This window comes from Coturnix japonica, chromosome 2, assembly GCF_054131305.1.
Source record: "Coturnix japonica strain WE chromosome 2, WE-NBRP24, whole genome shotgun sequence".
Lineage (NCBI taxonomy): Eukaryota > Metazoa > Chordata > Aves > Galliformes > Phasianidae > Coturnix > Coturnix japonica.
The window spans coordinates 46211507-46226422 of NC_140664.1; the positions used below are offsets into that span (position 1 = coordinate 46211507).

General features: G+C 44.6%; 1 long non-coding RNA gene across 1 annotated transcript in view; it reads right to left on the minus strand.

Moving 5' to 3' along the window:
- Nucleotides 1–5879: 5879 nt before the first annotated feature.
- Nucleotides 5880–14916, minus strand: part of LOC107310067 (uncharacterized) — a 43476-nt gene continuing 34439 nt past the window's right edge. The window contains exon 3 of the long non-coding RNA XR_014943433.1: nt 5880–11229. This is a non-coding gene — a long non-coding RNA (uncharacterized LOC107310067). The remainder of the gene's footprint in view (nt 11230–14916) is intronic.

Sequence of the window (14916 nt, forward strand, 5' to 3'; positions counted from 1 at the left end):
TTTACTTAGGAGAAGCAGCTCCCAAACTCTGCCTTTATTCATAGGGGAAGAAAATGTGTCTTTATCCTGTTCCAGTTGGGATGAGAGGCAATGGCTTCAAGTTGCACCAGAGGAGGTTCAGGCTGGATTATCAGGAAAAAAATATTCTCAGAAAGAGTGGCACTTAATGACTCAGAAAGAGTCTAGTCTTAGTGCAAGTTTGTGTCATGCCCACATTAGGCTTGTATAAAGCTGGTTGCTAGCATTGGGAACTAAGTGCCCTCCTAAGAGGGGGAACCTCCCAGTCGGTTCCGCCTGGCACCATCTGTTTGGCCATGCACTTTCTCTGCGAGCCTCAGATCTGCTCTGACTAGTTATCTAAGGGCTGAAGTGGCTCATTCCCGCTTGATTTCCCTTGCCAAGGCTTTCTGATGCTCTTTTACTTAAGAGGACCATCTGTGATCCCTAGAAGCCTTCCTGGTTAGCTCTGCTGAGCGCTAAGTCCCTCTCATCCTGTCCTGCTGCTGGCTTTCTAGGAACTTTAATGCAGCTGTTAGATGAGAGCAAACCCCAGCTCTTGGGTCAGCTCCCAAGCTCCACCTGCTTGAGGTCTCATTTCTGCCACAAGTTAGGTCTGTGGTTATTAAGCTGAAATTGAGATGTCCACCTCAGGGTTATCATTATGAAAACTGCTGCTTACTGAGACCCGCAGTGACTGAAGAGTCCTATTGTCTGATGCCCCCATCAAATGAAGCAGTGTCCAGTGCTTCTCAAGGGCAGCAATGCTTCTATCATGTGCAAATTATCTTCACAGATACCCCAAAACTCTCACTGTTAACATTTTTCTTTGGCCTCCCCAGAAGTCTGAAGCCTTAAAATCATACACGGAGTCCACCCCACTTATTTTCCCAGTGCTTGAAAATCTTGTGGCTGCAGCACTTTCGTGACTTGTTGCCAAAACTTCAGTTTGGGCAGGGAAAGAGAAGCATGCACAAGAGCTGCTCGGAAGGTCAAAGCAGAGTCACAGTGGTTATTAAAGAAGGCTTAAACCACAAATGAAAGATCCTTGTTTATTTCCAAAATCTTAATTATGAGCAGCAGCTTTGAAGGCAGAGTGGGAGGGTTTGCTGCTCCCTTAAAAGCTGTTTCTCCTGCATGAAGTAAGTTGGAAGCTGCAAATGAACAAGCAATGCTACAGACATCAGCAAGCAGAAATGCTGTCCTGCTTTTTGTGACAACTGTAATTTGTTTTAATGATTCAGGTGGCTGATGTATAGCTTTGGGACCAGGAAATGACATTTGCCTTTCAAATCAAGAATATGCCAGCCTGGAGAATTAGCTGCTTGCCACTTTGAAATAGGAAGGGATATGGGGATAAGCAGCTGCCTGTGGTTTGTCAGGTAAATTGCTTACGGAATAGCAGGGGTTGTATAGCAGAGCAGAGCAGGAAGGAGGAGGTTAAGCGCATGTAGAAATTCTGTTTATGACCTTAAAAAGAATCACATTAATTAAACATAGGTTCCTTTCTAGTCTAATTAGCAACACCAGTGACATAAAAAATGTCTCCTGTTTCTACTGGCTCTTTGAAAACATTAGGGCTTTTATCTTCCCATACCGCTGCTGCTGCTGAGGTTGGGGGGTTTTTTCCCCTCCCATTACTCCATCACATTCTGTAATTACTAACATAAATCATAACTTAAATAATGGGTTTATAGTTATTTCTAAAGACTCTAAGAAAAATAGAAAGCCTTTTCAGATAGTCTGTGGCTTACTCCATGTCTGTATGGTAGCTGAATTATTGCCTCATGAATAATCAGGGCAGGAGAAGCCTTGAAAACTGCCACACATTTGTTTAAGGGGATGCGGATACCTCTGATATAGATTCTCCTGACAAAGCTGACAGAGTTAGAATCAAAGAATCATATAATGTTTTGTATTGGAAAGGACCTCAAAGCCCACCTAGACCCCCCATGGGCAGGGCTCCCCCCCAGCAGCTCAGCTGCCCAGGGCCCCATCCAACCTGGTCTTGAGCACCTCCAGGGATGGGGCACCACAGCTTCTATGGGCAGCTGTGCCAGCGCCTCACCATCCTCTGAGTAAAGAATTTCTTCCTAGCACCTAACTTAAATCTCTCCTCTTTTGCTTTAAAACCATTCCTCCTTGACTTATCACACTCAGACTGTGTAAAATGTTGGACCCCCTCCTATTTATTAACTCCCTTCAAGTACTGGAAGGCCACAGTGATGTCTCCCCAAAGCCTTCTCTTCTGCAGGCTAAACACGTCCAGCTCCCTCAGCCTGGTAGGAGCAGGTATGCACTTCCCATCCCAGCACCACTTCCCTCTGTGCAGAGAAACCCCTTCCTGAAGCCCCCAAGCTCCCTCATGCTCTCTTTGGAGGTACCATGTCTCTTGTTTGCTCCCTGTTCACCTGCTTTGACTTCCTTTGAAGTAAATCACTGCAGCCTCCCAGAGTACTATTAAGCAGCTGAGTACATATAATTTTCATATGAAATGACAGCTAATGTCTTTTCAGTCTCCACATACCCCAGCCTGCTTTCTGGAGAGGCTTAATGGCTTTGAGCAAAGTCTGCTTCCCTTCCCTGTTTATCATCTTCTTATCCATCTTGCAGGAGGATGAGACACACTGCCCTCAGGTCTGGGTGAGGGAGATTACTGCTCTGCTATTGATGTCTCTGAATTAAAAAGAATCAACATCTGTTGCTCAGAATGACCTTTTTTTTTCTTTCCTTAGCAGAGCAGAGACTATAGGATTTCTTCGCCTTTCATTACTCATTGCTTTCTGGTGCACAGACACCTCCTGGAGGCTCCAACCAATATCTGTATCATCTGAAGAATTGGTGACAGGGATCCTGAGAGCACACAGTGATCAGGGCAGGATTTTTTGGGTGAGGGACGGCAAATCCAGCAGGATGTCTCCATCTGGAGCTGGCACTAAGGAAGGCACTGAGGCAGAGGAAGGGCTGGGGTCGCATAGACCCAAGAAGCCCCTCAGGCGTCCCTGATCTGGCAGCCAGCAGCTGTGGGATGGATCTGTGGGAGGTCATGGGGTGGGTGGCACAAATTCTCCCCTTGTTCTCAGCTGGACACAGGCCCACCATATCCCAAAGCCAGTCTGCGGGTGGTGAGCTGAGATCTGAGGAGAGAAAAAACTGCAAATAGATGGATATCTGAACAAGAAGGGAAAAAAAAGTCATTTGGATATTGAGTTTTACATGTCTCTTGCTGGCAGTAAGTCTGGCTGAGCAATGTAAGCAGATACTGCACTAGGGGAAGAGTGTAGCTAGGCTGTGCAATGTGAATCCTATTAAATGCCAGGACCAGGAAATTTTGTTTTGTCTTGGTAGATTCCAAGATTTTTTTAATATATACTATAATGAGATTTTTTAATCCCTACAGTAAAACTTTAGATGAGACTTGCACAGAAATTGTCATGGACATGGATACATTCCTCATTCTGTTGCTGCTTCTCTCCCTGCTGAATCTCTGGGTCAGGCTGCAGCAGAGAGAGCTGCTTGCAAGTGAACAAGCTCATCCCAAAGGCACTGCTCATCTGGCTTGGCCTTCTTGTGGGTTTGGTTGGAACCAAACTGGCCCCAAGATACCACACTCTGCAAGCAGGCACCATTTTTGGACGCTAAAAAAGCTGGAACTGGTGATGCATAGGAGAGGAGCCACCCATACTTTTTATCTACCGAGAACTGCTATGCTGAGTGCTTAGGCAATTAAGAACATAAGTCTCATTGATTTCCTTCTCATGTAAGTGGCTTTGGTAACTTAGATACATGGGGAATTTTTATCACAAGTCTCCTTCCAGCACCTGACCTGTAGGGAGTATATAAACAGGAAAGAATCAAGATGCTTGCATGGTCTGAGAGTAGTAGGATAAGAGGGAATGGATTTAAACTAAAAGAGGGGAGATCTTAGTCAGGTGTTAGGAGAAAATTCTCTGCTCAGTGGGCGGTGAGGCGAGGCGCTGGCACTGCTGCCCACAGAAGCTGTGGTGCCCCATCCCTGGAGGCGCTGAAGGCCAGGTTGGATGGGGCCCTGGGCAGCTGAGCTGCTGGGGGGCAGCCCTGCCCACAGCACGGGGTGAGGCTGGGTGGACTCTGAGGTCTCTTCCAGCACAAATCATTCTGTGATTCTATTATTTTATTATTCTATTATTCTGACTCTGGCTCCAGACTGCTAGTGTTTAAAACACGGACTTGATTCCTGATATTGTCTTAGAGAAGACACACACTGTATCATTCTTTGCTATATTTTCTGCTCATTGCAACAGTAGGGCAGGAAAAAATCCACTTTGCATATACGAATGAGAGGAAGAACAATGAAGGCCATGATTTTGTCACAGCTATTTCCATGACAAAACTAAAGACTTTTGAGAGGGTATTTTCTTAGTACAATGTCACTGTGTTTTGTCATGGAAATCACATCTTGGGCAAAATCAAAGCCCTGGCTTCACAGATGTCTGTTTTCTTCAGTCTGTGATGCTTCTGACAACATCAGAACTTCACAACTTGCACATAAAATACAAGTTGAACACATCATGTTGGCAGGCTTCTTAAATGTTTTACAAATAGGAATGGATATACAGTTATATTGAAAAACTTATTAAAGTCATTTTGTATAAGGTAGTAATGCAATGCAGTAGCGAGGAGAAAAGCAGCAATAAGAACTGAGAAACAGCAGAACTAACCCCTGGAAACCAGCACCCAAGCTGCATTTAGGGAGTAACAGGCCTGATGGTGGTTTCTCTGAGATCAAGCCTGCAAACCTGTCTGCGTGGAAGCAACAGTGAGCTGTGCTGCAGTATGTGAGACCTAATGAGGCATGGGCCTCGCCTGCAATAGCACTGACAGCATCTGTCAGAATCAGCCCCATTGGCTGGCAGGAAACCCAGCACTGACAGAGCCATTGCCTACTGGACTTGTTAAACAGCCTTGAGATTGCACAGACACAGCTTGTCCCTCTGAGGGTGACATCCTGGAATGGCGAAGGTCCTGGAGATGACATCCCCTGGGAGGTGGGAGTGCTTAGCAGAATCCGCCCAAGCTCTTTGTCGGAAGAGCTCAGGGATAAGTGATTAGAAGCCCCATGAATCAATTTAATCCTTCCTGAAGAACTGCAAAGCCTCCACCTGCTGCGGACACCCTCCTGTAGGACCTGATCAGCCACAGCTGGCTCTCAGTGGCAGAACTGGTTTGTGTGGATGGCCCAAACCACCTGGTTCCTCCCAGCCAGGCGAGTTATCCAGAAACCACCCTGAAGCTGTGTGGAGGATCCCTGCGTGCAAGTTCTTCAGGTTAGGCAGAGGCGGCTCTGAAACCCCAATGAAGCGGGATGGGTAAGGAAGGAGCCCGCTGTCACCTGAGGCCACATCTGACCTGAATGAAATGTAAAAAAATTAAACCTGCCCCAAAATTAAATTATCAGTGGAGCTACATAACAAGTTAACTAAATTGACTGTGACCTACATACCAGAAAGCATTAGATATTTGGAAATACTTCTTTCCATGGGACTCAGGTCACACAGTAAGATCTAGTTTAAACATTCACACGCATCTCTTTGAAGTCCTGCATCAGGCTTAAAGCAGAGAACAGCCAATTTGAAAAAGCAATGAGACATTTTTAACCTTGACATCTATCAGGTCGGCCCTGCAATGATTTGAGTCTCTTGTCGGGGCAGCAGACAGCACTGACAGATGAACTGATTAGCTTTGGTACATATCACAGTGCAGACAGTAATTACAGCCTAGAAACGATAGCTTAAACAGAAAATAATGCGTTACATGAAGAAAGTTCCTTGCCAGCCGCCTGGAGGCAGGACCTCCACAGCTACTGCTCAGAAATAAAACACATCAGGCAACACTCTGGGGGTTCAATCTTTCTTAAAGTACACAAGCTAAAGAATTTATAAGCAGCTGATCCAGCCACAGAAGGGAACACAATGAGATGTATATATTAGATGTCTATTTTGAAAACAGTATTTTAGAAAAGACAAATAAATATATATACGTCTGCCCATCTCTGTCTATCTAGCCACCCATCTAAACATCTATATATCAATCTATGTATCTATCTTTGTATTTATGAATATCTACTTATCTACCTATCTGTCTGTCTTTGAAACAGAAAGTCTGTTTTATCTTTTTACACCTACTTACTGGACTGTTCTGTATACGCATATACACAGGAGTAAAAGCAGATTCCTTGCATGGTCTATGGCACATCCTTCTCCAAAGCAGAGCAAAGGAGGCGTTCATCAGACCAGTGCTATTGGACTTCTCCATAGCTTTTAGCCTCGCTTCCTATCCCATGTCAGCATCATTCAGCTTTAAACTTCAGACTACCACAAAGCTGTTCTTCGGAAATTAAAGAGCTGAGTCATCACACAGTGCTCGTTCCCCTGCTTTTTAAACAGCATTTGTGCATAAAAGCTCAGCTCAGATTAAGAAGATAAATACAATGCAGAGCTTTACCGATAAGTTAAATGAACAGTGAAAATTGCCCTTTAATCTACTTAGCAGGTCTTTGTGATTAAAGTCTGGTATGTTTTTCTGTGCTGCTGAAGGAGTAGGCAACGTGGTGACTGGAGAAATGTCTAGGAAAAAGCACATAAGTCACAGCTTTTTTGTTTTGTTGCTACTTCTGTTTTAAAATCATTTGCACTGATCAATTTCTTTGCCATATCTGGTCAGATGAAGCACACAGACACCATCAAAAGATACATACATCGGCTTTCAACCTTCATCACAGTGTTACCCTTTTCCAGCCAGCATCTGAGCGTGCTACCACAGATGTAAAGCCGCTTTTGATGCAGGCTTTATGCAAGTCTTAGCTTTAGGGAGCAGCAGGCCACGAGCTGGCACGTACATCAAACAGCATGCAAATCCTTCCCACTGAAGAATCGGTTTATAGTGTGCCACTGGATTGTAAAAACACAAAACATCTGCCAAATGCCACAGAGCTACGGCAGCTAAAAACAGCCTCTCATGCCAGTAAGGGAAGATACGTTCTGTGAAACCTTCTCTGAGACACCTATACCCTCAGCAGTAATACTCAAAAGCCATAGGGAACAGTAATTAGTCCTCCAGATGCTTTACACTGAATTAGAATTCAGAGTAAAGGTGGAGGTATCTCAATTTAAATACAGTGGAATGGGGTTTAGTTCTTCCATTTGATTTGCTGGGAAACAGCTTGAGCAGGAGGATAAAAATCATATTGGGCAAAAGATACTGCTGTTCTCTGAGATACTGGAAAGCCCAGAGGCAATCTGGTTGGAGCAAATGCTCTGGGGGAGTATGCATCTCTTGAAGTGGTTAGCCCCACATTTTCCAGGTGAGAAATGGAAATGAAGACTTTTGTCCCAAGTGAAATCAAGGAGGCCTTGCGTGCTCACCTCCCCTGAAGATGTGGTTATAAAAAACAGACACCTCCAAATGTATTTCTCTCTCCCATTTAGTCCTGCCACAATTACCACATGAGTATTTGAACACCACCATCCCATGGGCTAATGAGCTGCGTGACTAACATTTGTCCCATAACTTACGTGCTCATCCTCTCCCTCGGGGAAGACCTGTGTGAAGTGGAGACTGTTTATTATGAATATACACACAAAAAATACTTAATTATACAAGCACACACATGTCAATATAGGTTTGTTGGAGAGGGAAAGATGAAAGGCAAGGTGCCTCCACCTCAGAGGAGGGCATGCTGAGGTCTAAACCGGCCTTCGTTTCCTGTGGGAACAGTGGAGCCAGGAGTGCCCCAAAAGGGCCCAGCTCTGCACAACACTTCTGTGAGTTCCCTCCATGTAACGTGACTTTTTTACTGGGGTCTTGTCTTCATGTGTATGCAGGAACGTCTGCTCAGTGCTGTGCTACCAGAGTCATCTACAGAAAAAGGAGTTGTTTCCTTGGCATAGGAATATGCTGTCATCCTCATTAAATTTGAGCAAGCAGAGGCAGGAAAAGGGAATTTCTTTGTTTCTCCATTTTTGGCCATGAGAGAAAGGGATTTACAAGGAGGTTTTTGGAACTTGGCCTTTTTGAATAGGAAGAATCCATACCCAGTCCGGAAATACATCAATGCAGTAGCAGTACTCTAAGAAAAGGACAACTTAACAGTTGTTTTCATAATGCGATCTGGATGCCCTCTAGTTGTTTGCCTCTTGCCCATTTTCTGAGGTGTGTGCTCTCTGTCAGGATGTCTTTATCATTTTTAAACTTGAGTGGGAACTGAGAAGTGGGAAAGCTGCTGAGCCAGAGGCGAGAATGGCCAGCAGGTTGGAGCAGGAGGGGTCAGGAGCACCCCAGGTGGAAACAAGAATGGCTGACATATGAAACTACAGTCTCATGTCCCACCTCCATAACAGGCCAGAGCCACCAGAAGGACTGCATCTGAATTTATGTTTGTTTTTTTTTCTTCTCAGTAACTGTTGGAATTGTGAAACCATTTTCACAGTTTGGATGCTGTATGAGCCCAGACAGTGCTTACACTGTCATTTGCCTCTTGGGTGGTGATGGCTGCTGTTTGGCCAGCTGGGAAATGAAGGGGTTTAGAAGTTAAATGCTGTATTTAATGAGGTGTGGCGAGGCTTGGAAAACAGCACCTTCCTGCTTCTTCCTGTGCTGAGCTGAGCTTGCTAGGCTGCCTTTGCACTTACATTGGACCAACGGCAAGGTCTAATAACAAATTCCAGAGTCTGTGTGTTTTCCCATGAAGCACAAAGGGGCCATCAGGCTAGAGAAGACCAACCAGTCTGCATGAAGAAAGCATTCCCCTGGAACTAAGAGCAGATCTATTGGTGTTGCAGTGCACTTCAGCTGTTAAGTGCCATAAGAGAAAATACTGAAACATGTCTTTTACAACATAAATTGAGAACAGACAGGGCATCATGGCCTTGGTGTCACCTCCAGCCTTTGTAAGGGGACTCTGCTCCCAATCAAGGGGAAGACACTGGGGCAGAGGCCCAGTGGGATCAGCATGGAAGCAGAGCAGAGCAGAGCAAGACAAGTAGGGCAGCAGGAATGGGAGTACTAGTGATCTGCCTGCATTAGCGTTCCCTGCTTCTTCAAAGATCATGGAATCATTAAGGGTGGAAAAGATCACTATGATCATTTTGTCCACCATGAACTCGTTCCCACCATACCCACTTACCACATCCCTCATGCCACATTCACACAGTTCTTGCACACCTCCAGGGACAGTGACTCCACCACCTTCCTGGGCAGGCTCTTTCTGAGAAGATTTTCCTAATATCCAACCTGAACTTTCCCTGGTACAGCTTAATGTTATTTCTTGTCTTAAAGTCAGCTGGGCTTTGCTTTCCTCTGGGGGAAATGGCAGCCAAGCTGCTCCTGCAAAATGAGGGCTGTCCTCAGAAATGAGGATGCTGGCTGTAGCAATAGCTGAGGGTGACTTTGTGCATATAACCATCCCTTCATGTTGTCCTGATTTCAGCTGTTGTTATATCTAATTTTGCTTGATTTATTAAAAAAAATGATTTCTCCCTATTCTTCTCAAATGTCACCTCTCTGCTTCTTCATAATGCTTCACTGAAATTTTAAATATACAAGTTAGAAATAGGAAGAAAGCAGACATTGAATACTACAGACTGCCTCTTCCTCTCATGGTTCAATAGCTTTTCCCTGTTGCACTGTTTGGGATCCAGAATTGCTGGCAAGTCAGTCATTTCCTCACAGAAATAGGATTCTCTTTCTTCGTTGCTCTTGAACCCCAGCTCTCCACTTGATATATAGCTGAGGCACTTGAGGGATTTGGCCAGGTGGACAATACAGGATGATGGCCAGGGAGGCTGCACGGCATGCAGAAACCCACTTTCCACTGAGCCAGCAGCTGCTGGCATTTGCAGCTGCTCTGGCAGCAGGATCCATGTCTGCTTCAGGACAGCAGTGGCATGAGAGCAGGGCACAAGGACACATGGGCCTGAGGGACGCTTCTCACAGCCTTTGAAACTTGCACCCAGACTACTCATTAGTAGTGTCCTAATCCATTTTGCACTGCATTTTAGAAGAACAAAGACTACATGTGCTCTGCTGAAAAGAAACATAACTGACCCAGTGCATCTGAAACCTCCATCACTTCATAAGAAATGAAGTGGAGGAGGATTTAACTGTGCCTTTGGAAGCTGTGGTGATGATACTTGGACCCTAGCAGATGCCTTTATCTGCAGCTGTTCTTCCTCCCAAGTGCAACCTTCCTATCCATCTATGGGTGTACACATCCCACATACTGACTACAGCCTTCCCACAACTGTCACCCTAAGCAGTTCCCTAAGGCACTAGGGGACGTGACTTAGTGACTGGACTCCACAGGACAGGTTAAGGGCAGGACATGAAGACCTTAGAGGCCTCTTCTGAACTAAATGAGCCTCTGATTCTATTTCCAGCCCAAGGTTCAGCTGATGCTCTGTTTCTAGGACAACTTTCATCAGCTCCCTAAATTAAATTAGATATCAGAGGGAACTTTTTCACTCAGAGTACCGAGGCACTGGCAGAGCTGCCCAGAGAAGCTGTGGTGCCCCATCCCTGGAGGCGCTTAAGGCCAGGTTGGATGGGGCCTTGGGCAGCTGAGCTGCTGGGGGCAGCCCTGCCCACGGCACATGGTGAGGCTGGATGGGCTTTGAGGTCCCTTCCAACCCAAATCATTCCATGATTCTATGATTCTATGATCCTTTATACAAGCTAGGGCAAGAAAGTGACCAATATTAACTTAACTTTCATCTTACTTTTACAGAAGCAATGTTAAGCCCCAGTATGAGGACAAGCCTTGTTACTGTTAGAAGTCCACTCAGCATTAGGACTACATTTACACTTAGCCTTAACTCTATTGTAAGCTGAGGCCAGAAGCTCAGGTTTACCCATAGTCAAAACAAAATGCTCATCCACTCCCCATACTTTACCAGAATGCAAACCTTTCAGACTAAGACTCTGGATCATTCCAGACATTCTTCCTGATCTTAAAACTTTGGCAAACAAGTATATTGCAAAGCTTGGTTCTCCTGGAGGCTCCTGAAAGCATTTACATCTATGCAAAAAGCCCATGGGCAAAATTCTTTGTAGAAATTTTTCTGAGCGTTCCAAAGAAATGACTCAGGCAGAGAGTTCAGCCCAGACACTTCAATTCAGTGCAGACTATGTGCTCCTTGTGCAGAAGGGGAAAGAAAGCAGCCTGGACTGGGGCACGGTCAGCGACATCTGCAGGACCTGCAATGCAGAGAACAAGGGTTTGTCTAAAGCTCTGTTCCCTTCCATTCAATTTCCAAACATAGCCAGAGAGACCAATCTTTCCCATTTTCATCATGGTTAAAAGGTTATGGTTTGGTGGGAGGTATTTTAGAATCAAAGGAAAACTTTATCTGATTTTCAGGGTTTTTTGTTCCAGGAACTGTCTCCTAGATTGCTCAATACATTGCAGTTTTAGCTTCCACTGGAGAAAAAAAGAAAGGAAGGGAAGGGAAGGGAAGGGAAGGGAAGGGAAGGGAAGGGAAGGGAAGGGAAGGGAAGGGAAGGGAAGGGAAGGGAAGGGAAGGGAAGGGAAGGGAAGGGAAGGGAAGGGAAGGGAAGGGAAGGGAAGGGAAGGGAAGGGAAGGGAAGGGAAGGGAAGGGAAGGGAAGGGAAGGGAAGGGAAGGGAAGGGAAGGGAAGGGAAGGGAAGGGAAGGGAAGGGAAGGGAAGGGAAGGGAAGGGAAGGGAAGGGAAGGGAAGGGAAGGGAAGGGAAAGGAAGGGAAAGGAAGGGAAAGGAAGGGAAAGGAAGGGAAAGGAAGGGAAAGGAAGGGAAAGGAAGGGAAAGGAAGGGAAAGGAAGGGAAAGGAAGGGAAAGGAAGGGAAAGGAAGGGAAAGGAAGGGAAAGGAAAGGAAAGGAAAGGAAAGGAAAGGAAAGGAAAGGAAGGGAAAGGAAGGGAAAGGAAGGGAAGGGAAGGGAAGGGAAGGGAAAGGAAGGGAAAAAGGTTCAAAGTGTTCCCTGTAGTCAAGGATAGTGAAGAGAAGATGCTTTGAAGACCAGTTGAGTTTCTAAAATTCTTAAACAGTGCCACAGCAATCCTGTTACTTTAGTTAGCTTTGCCAAGGAAGGGTTTTCATGGGCACCCACTCATCCTGATCCTGTTACAGGACTGGTTTCAAAAAGGAATAAGGCAGAATTATGGTGGAAAATGCCATTAAAGACAAACAGGCTTTGATTTTTGTTTACTCTTGATAAGAGCCAATGCACCACCTATTTCCTGCTGCATACAGAAGGGATTTCTTAAATACAAAGATGTCGTGGAGGCTCTATGCACTGAGAATATCAAAACTATAAGTATCAGAAATATCAGAAATAATACATCTAGCTATCACAGGAGCTCTTCCCCATGAACCAGAGAGAGGGGAGTGCTTAGTCCCATGGAGGTTAACATCTGGGAAAGCACTCAACTTACAGAATCCACCGAATGACTGGCAGCCCACATTAAATTTTTTGTCTTGAATCAATTGAGAGACCCCACAAGGGATATTATCCCGTTTGGCCTTGAGCCACTCACTGGAAAATGTGCATACTGGAGGTGAAATAGTATTGCATAGATTTGTCTTCTAAACATTCACCATATGCTCTCATAAAAATAAGCACCGGCACCATTATAAAAATAAATTGTTTATTGTGTAGCTGTTTTCTTTAGGCCTTGATTCAAATCCTCAGTATACAACATAAGTTTTATAAACATTTGTCAGACACTAGATGTTAAAGGAGTTTATTCCAAACCTTTAGAAAGGAAGCCTTGATAGACTGAGTGCTTGTTTACACACTGATTGTGCTGATTTATGTAATTTCAGTCATGCTTCAGTCCTTCAGCAGTTTCAGTTTCTCTCTTCCTGTTCTAAACTAATATGTCCTGTCTCAGCTATTACAGAAAAAGGTAAGAAGAGACCTCAGTTCTGTTGGCATTAATAAACTTGTAACACAGAAAAGTAGCACAACCCATTTTCGAGTTAATAACATCTTGTGTGGTCTATAGAAAGCTGGCAAGGCAGGCTGAGATTGTGAGCTGTACAGAACATAAGTACAACTGCTATCTGCTGAAACAATGTGAGTGTTTTAGTAGCTCCAGCTGCACTGAACAGCAACACAAGAAGAACACTATAATGACCTCAACACCTTGGCTACACAAAGCTAAAAGATGCTGCAGGGTCTCTGGGTGTGAGATGTTAAGGCATAGAGAAAGAACTTCCACTGTGGATAGGCTTGGCTTATGTTAAACTCCTACGTTACTTGTAACCTTTTATCTGGGTCTTGTTAACATAAGTTTTGTTTGGCTTGCACAAAATGCCTGGAGTGAGGGGAGATGTGGACGATAAAGAAACTCCATGGACTAAAGGAGCAATGTCTTCCAGGAAGAGCTTGTAGTATGCCCTGCCAGGAGTGAGGAACTGACATCTCAGGGCATATGTAAGGATGTCAGGGGCTGAACAGAAGATCGTGGATGCTTGTGCTTTCAGACAAGAGGTTTTTGTATTCTTGGAAGTAAGAAATTCACCTTTGAGAGCTTAAGTACTTGTAACATTCAACACCAGAAAGAAAACAAAACCAAAACAAAAATCCACAACCAACAAAAACCCAACAACACAGTCATCATTCTTGTGCCAAAACCAATATTCTATCAGGAAGACAGAATGGTATTCCTGTACTTAAAGGGAGCTTATAAACAGGAGGGAGGTTGACTTTTTACACCACGTGACAGTGACAGGACAAGGGGAATGGCTTTAAAATAAAAGAGATACTTCATTAAGATGGCAGTGAGGCGCTGACACAGCTGCCCAGAGAAGCTGTGGTGGCCCATCCCTGGAGGTGCTCAAGGCCAGGTTGGATGGGGCCCTGGGCAGCTGAGATGCTGGGGGGCAGCCCTGCCCATGGCACGGGGTGGGACTGGGTGGGCTTTGAGGTCCTGAGTATTTCAAGTTCATGAGTGGTGAAACAGAAGTAAAGAAATGGAGAAAAGATGAAACCAACCCTGGAAGGAGGTACCTTGAGCTGTGAATTGCTGAAGAAACGTTTACTTCATCTTCCTATTTCCTGCATAATGAAGACAAGTAGTCTTTACAGATTTACCAGGAATGCAAGAGTGATTCAATGCATCAAACTGCCCTCATGCAAGTGTAAAAACAAAATCTCTTTGAAAATTTGGAGAAGAAAATATGAGGCAAGAATCCTAGACCGGCACACAGAGCAGAGATCATCTCAAAAGAGTAGGAAATTTGTGTGCAGCTATATTTATCTTCAATTAGACATAATTTGGGGTTCGATCCATTTTACTCTGTCGAGAGGAAGGAAAAAAACACAGCTCTGTAACAGACTGAAGTACCTAATCATTTCCAGAAACATCCATGAGGTGAACATTATGTGATGAAATGTTCTCGGCATCAGCACCGCCTGTATAACAGAAGGTGTACAGGGACTGTTCCAGCAAATTATTCATGGGCAATAAATAATGTATAACATGTCTCAAAGGCAAGGGAAGTGCACCTCTCTGTAATGTACACAAAATTTCGATTCCAGACAGCATTCTTATTGTGGTTTGGGTTAATTCTTTTTCTCAACATTAGCTACGTGTGTAAGCCTGACCTTGCATAAGGTTTTCTCCACGTGTCATCTGGCCATTCACCCATCTACTACATGAGCTGAAAGAAAATATATTTTCTTCTTGATCCTGACTGCGTTAGGATTTATTATTAAGTTAATATATAACCAGGCTTATTTTCTAGCTCAGTATGTACACACAGTTACCTGGGGATAGTATCATCTCCAGTACAATACTTCTGTTGGGATCAGTATCAGTACTAGTGTTAACAATTCTGGTTAAAGAGCAGGCTCTGTAGCAGTAAGTACTGTATCAGTACTTACATAAAATATCAGTACTCACA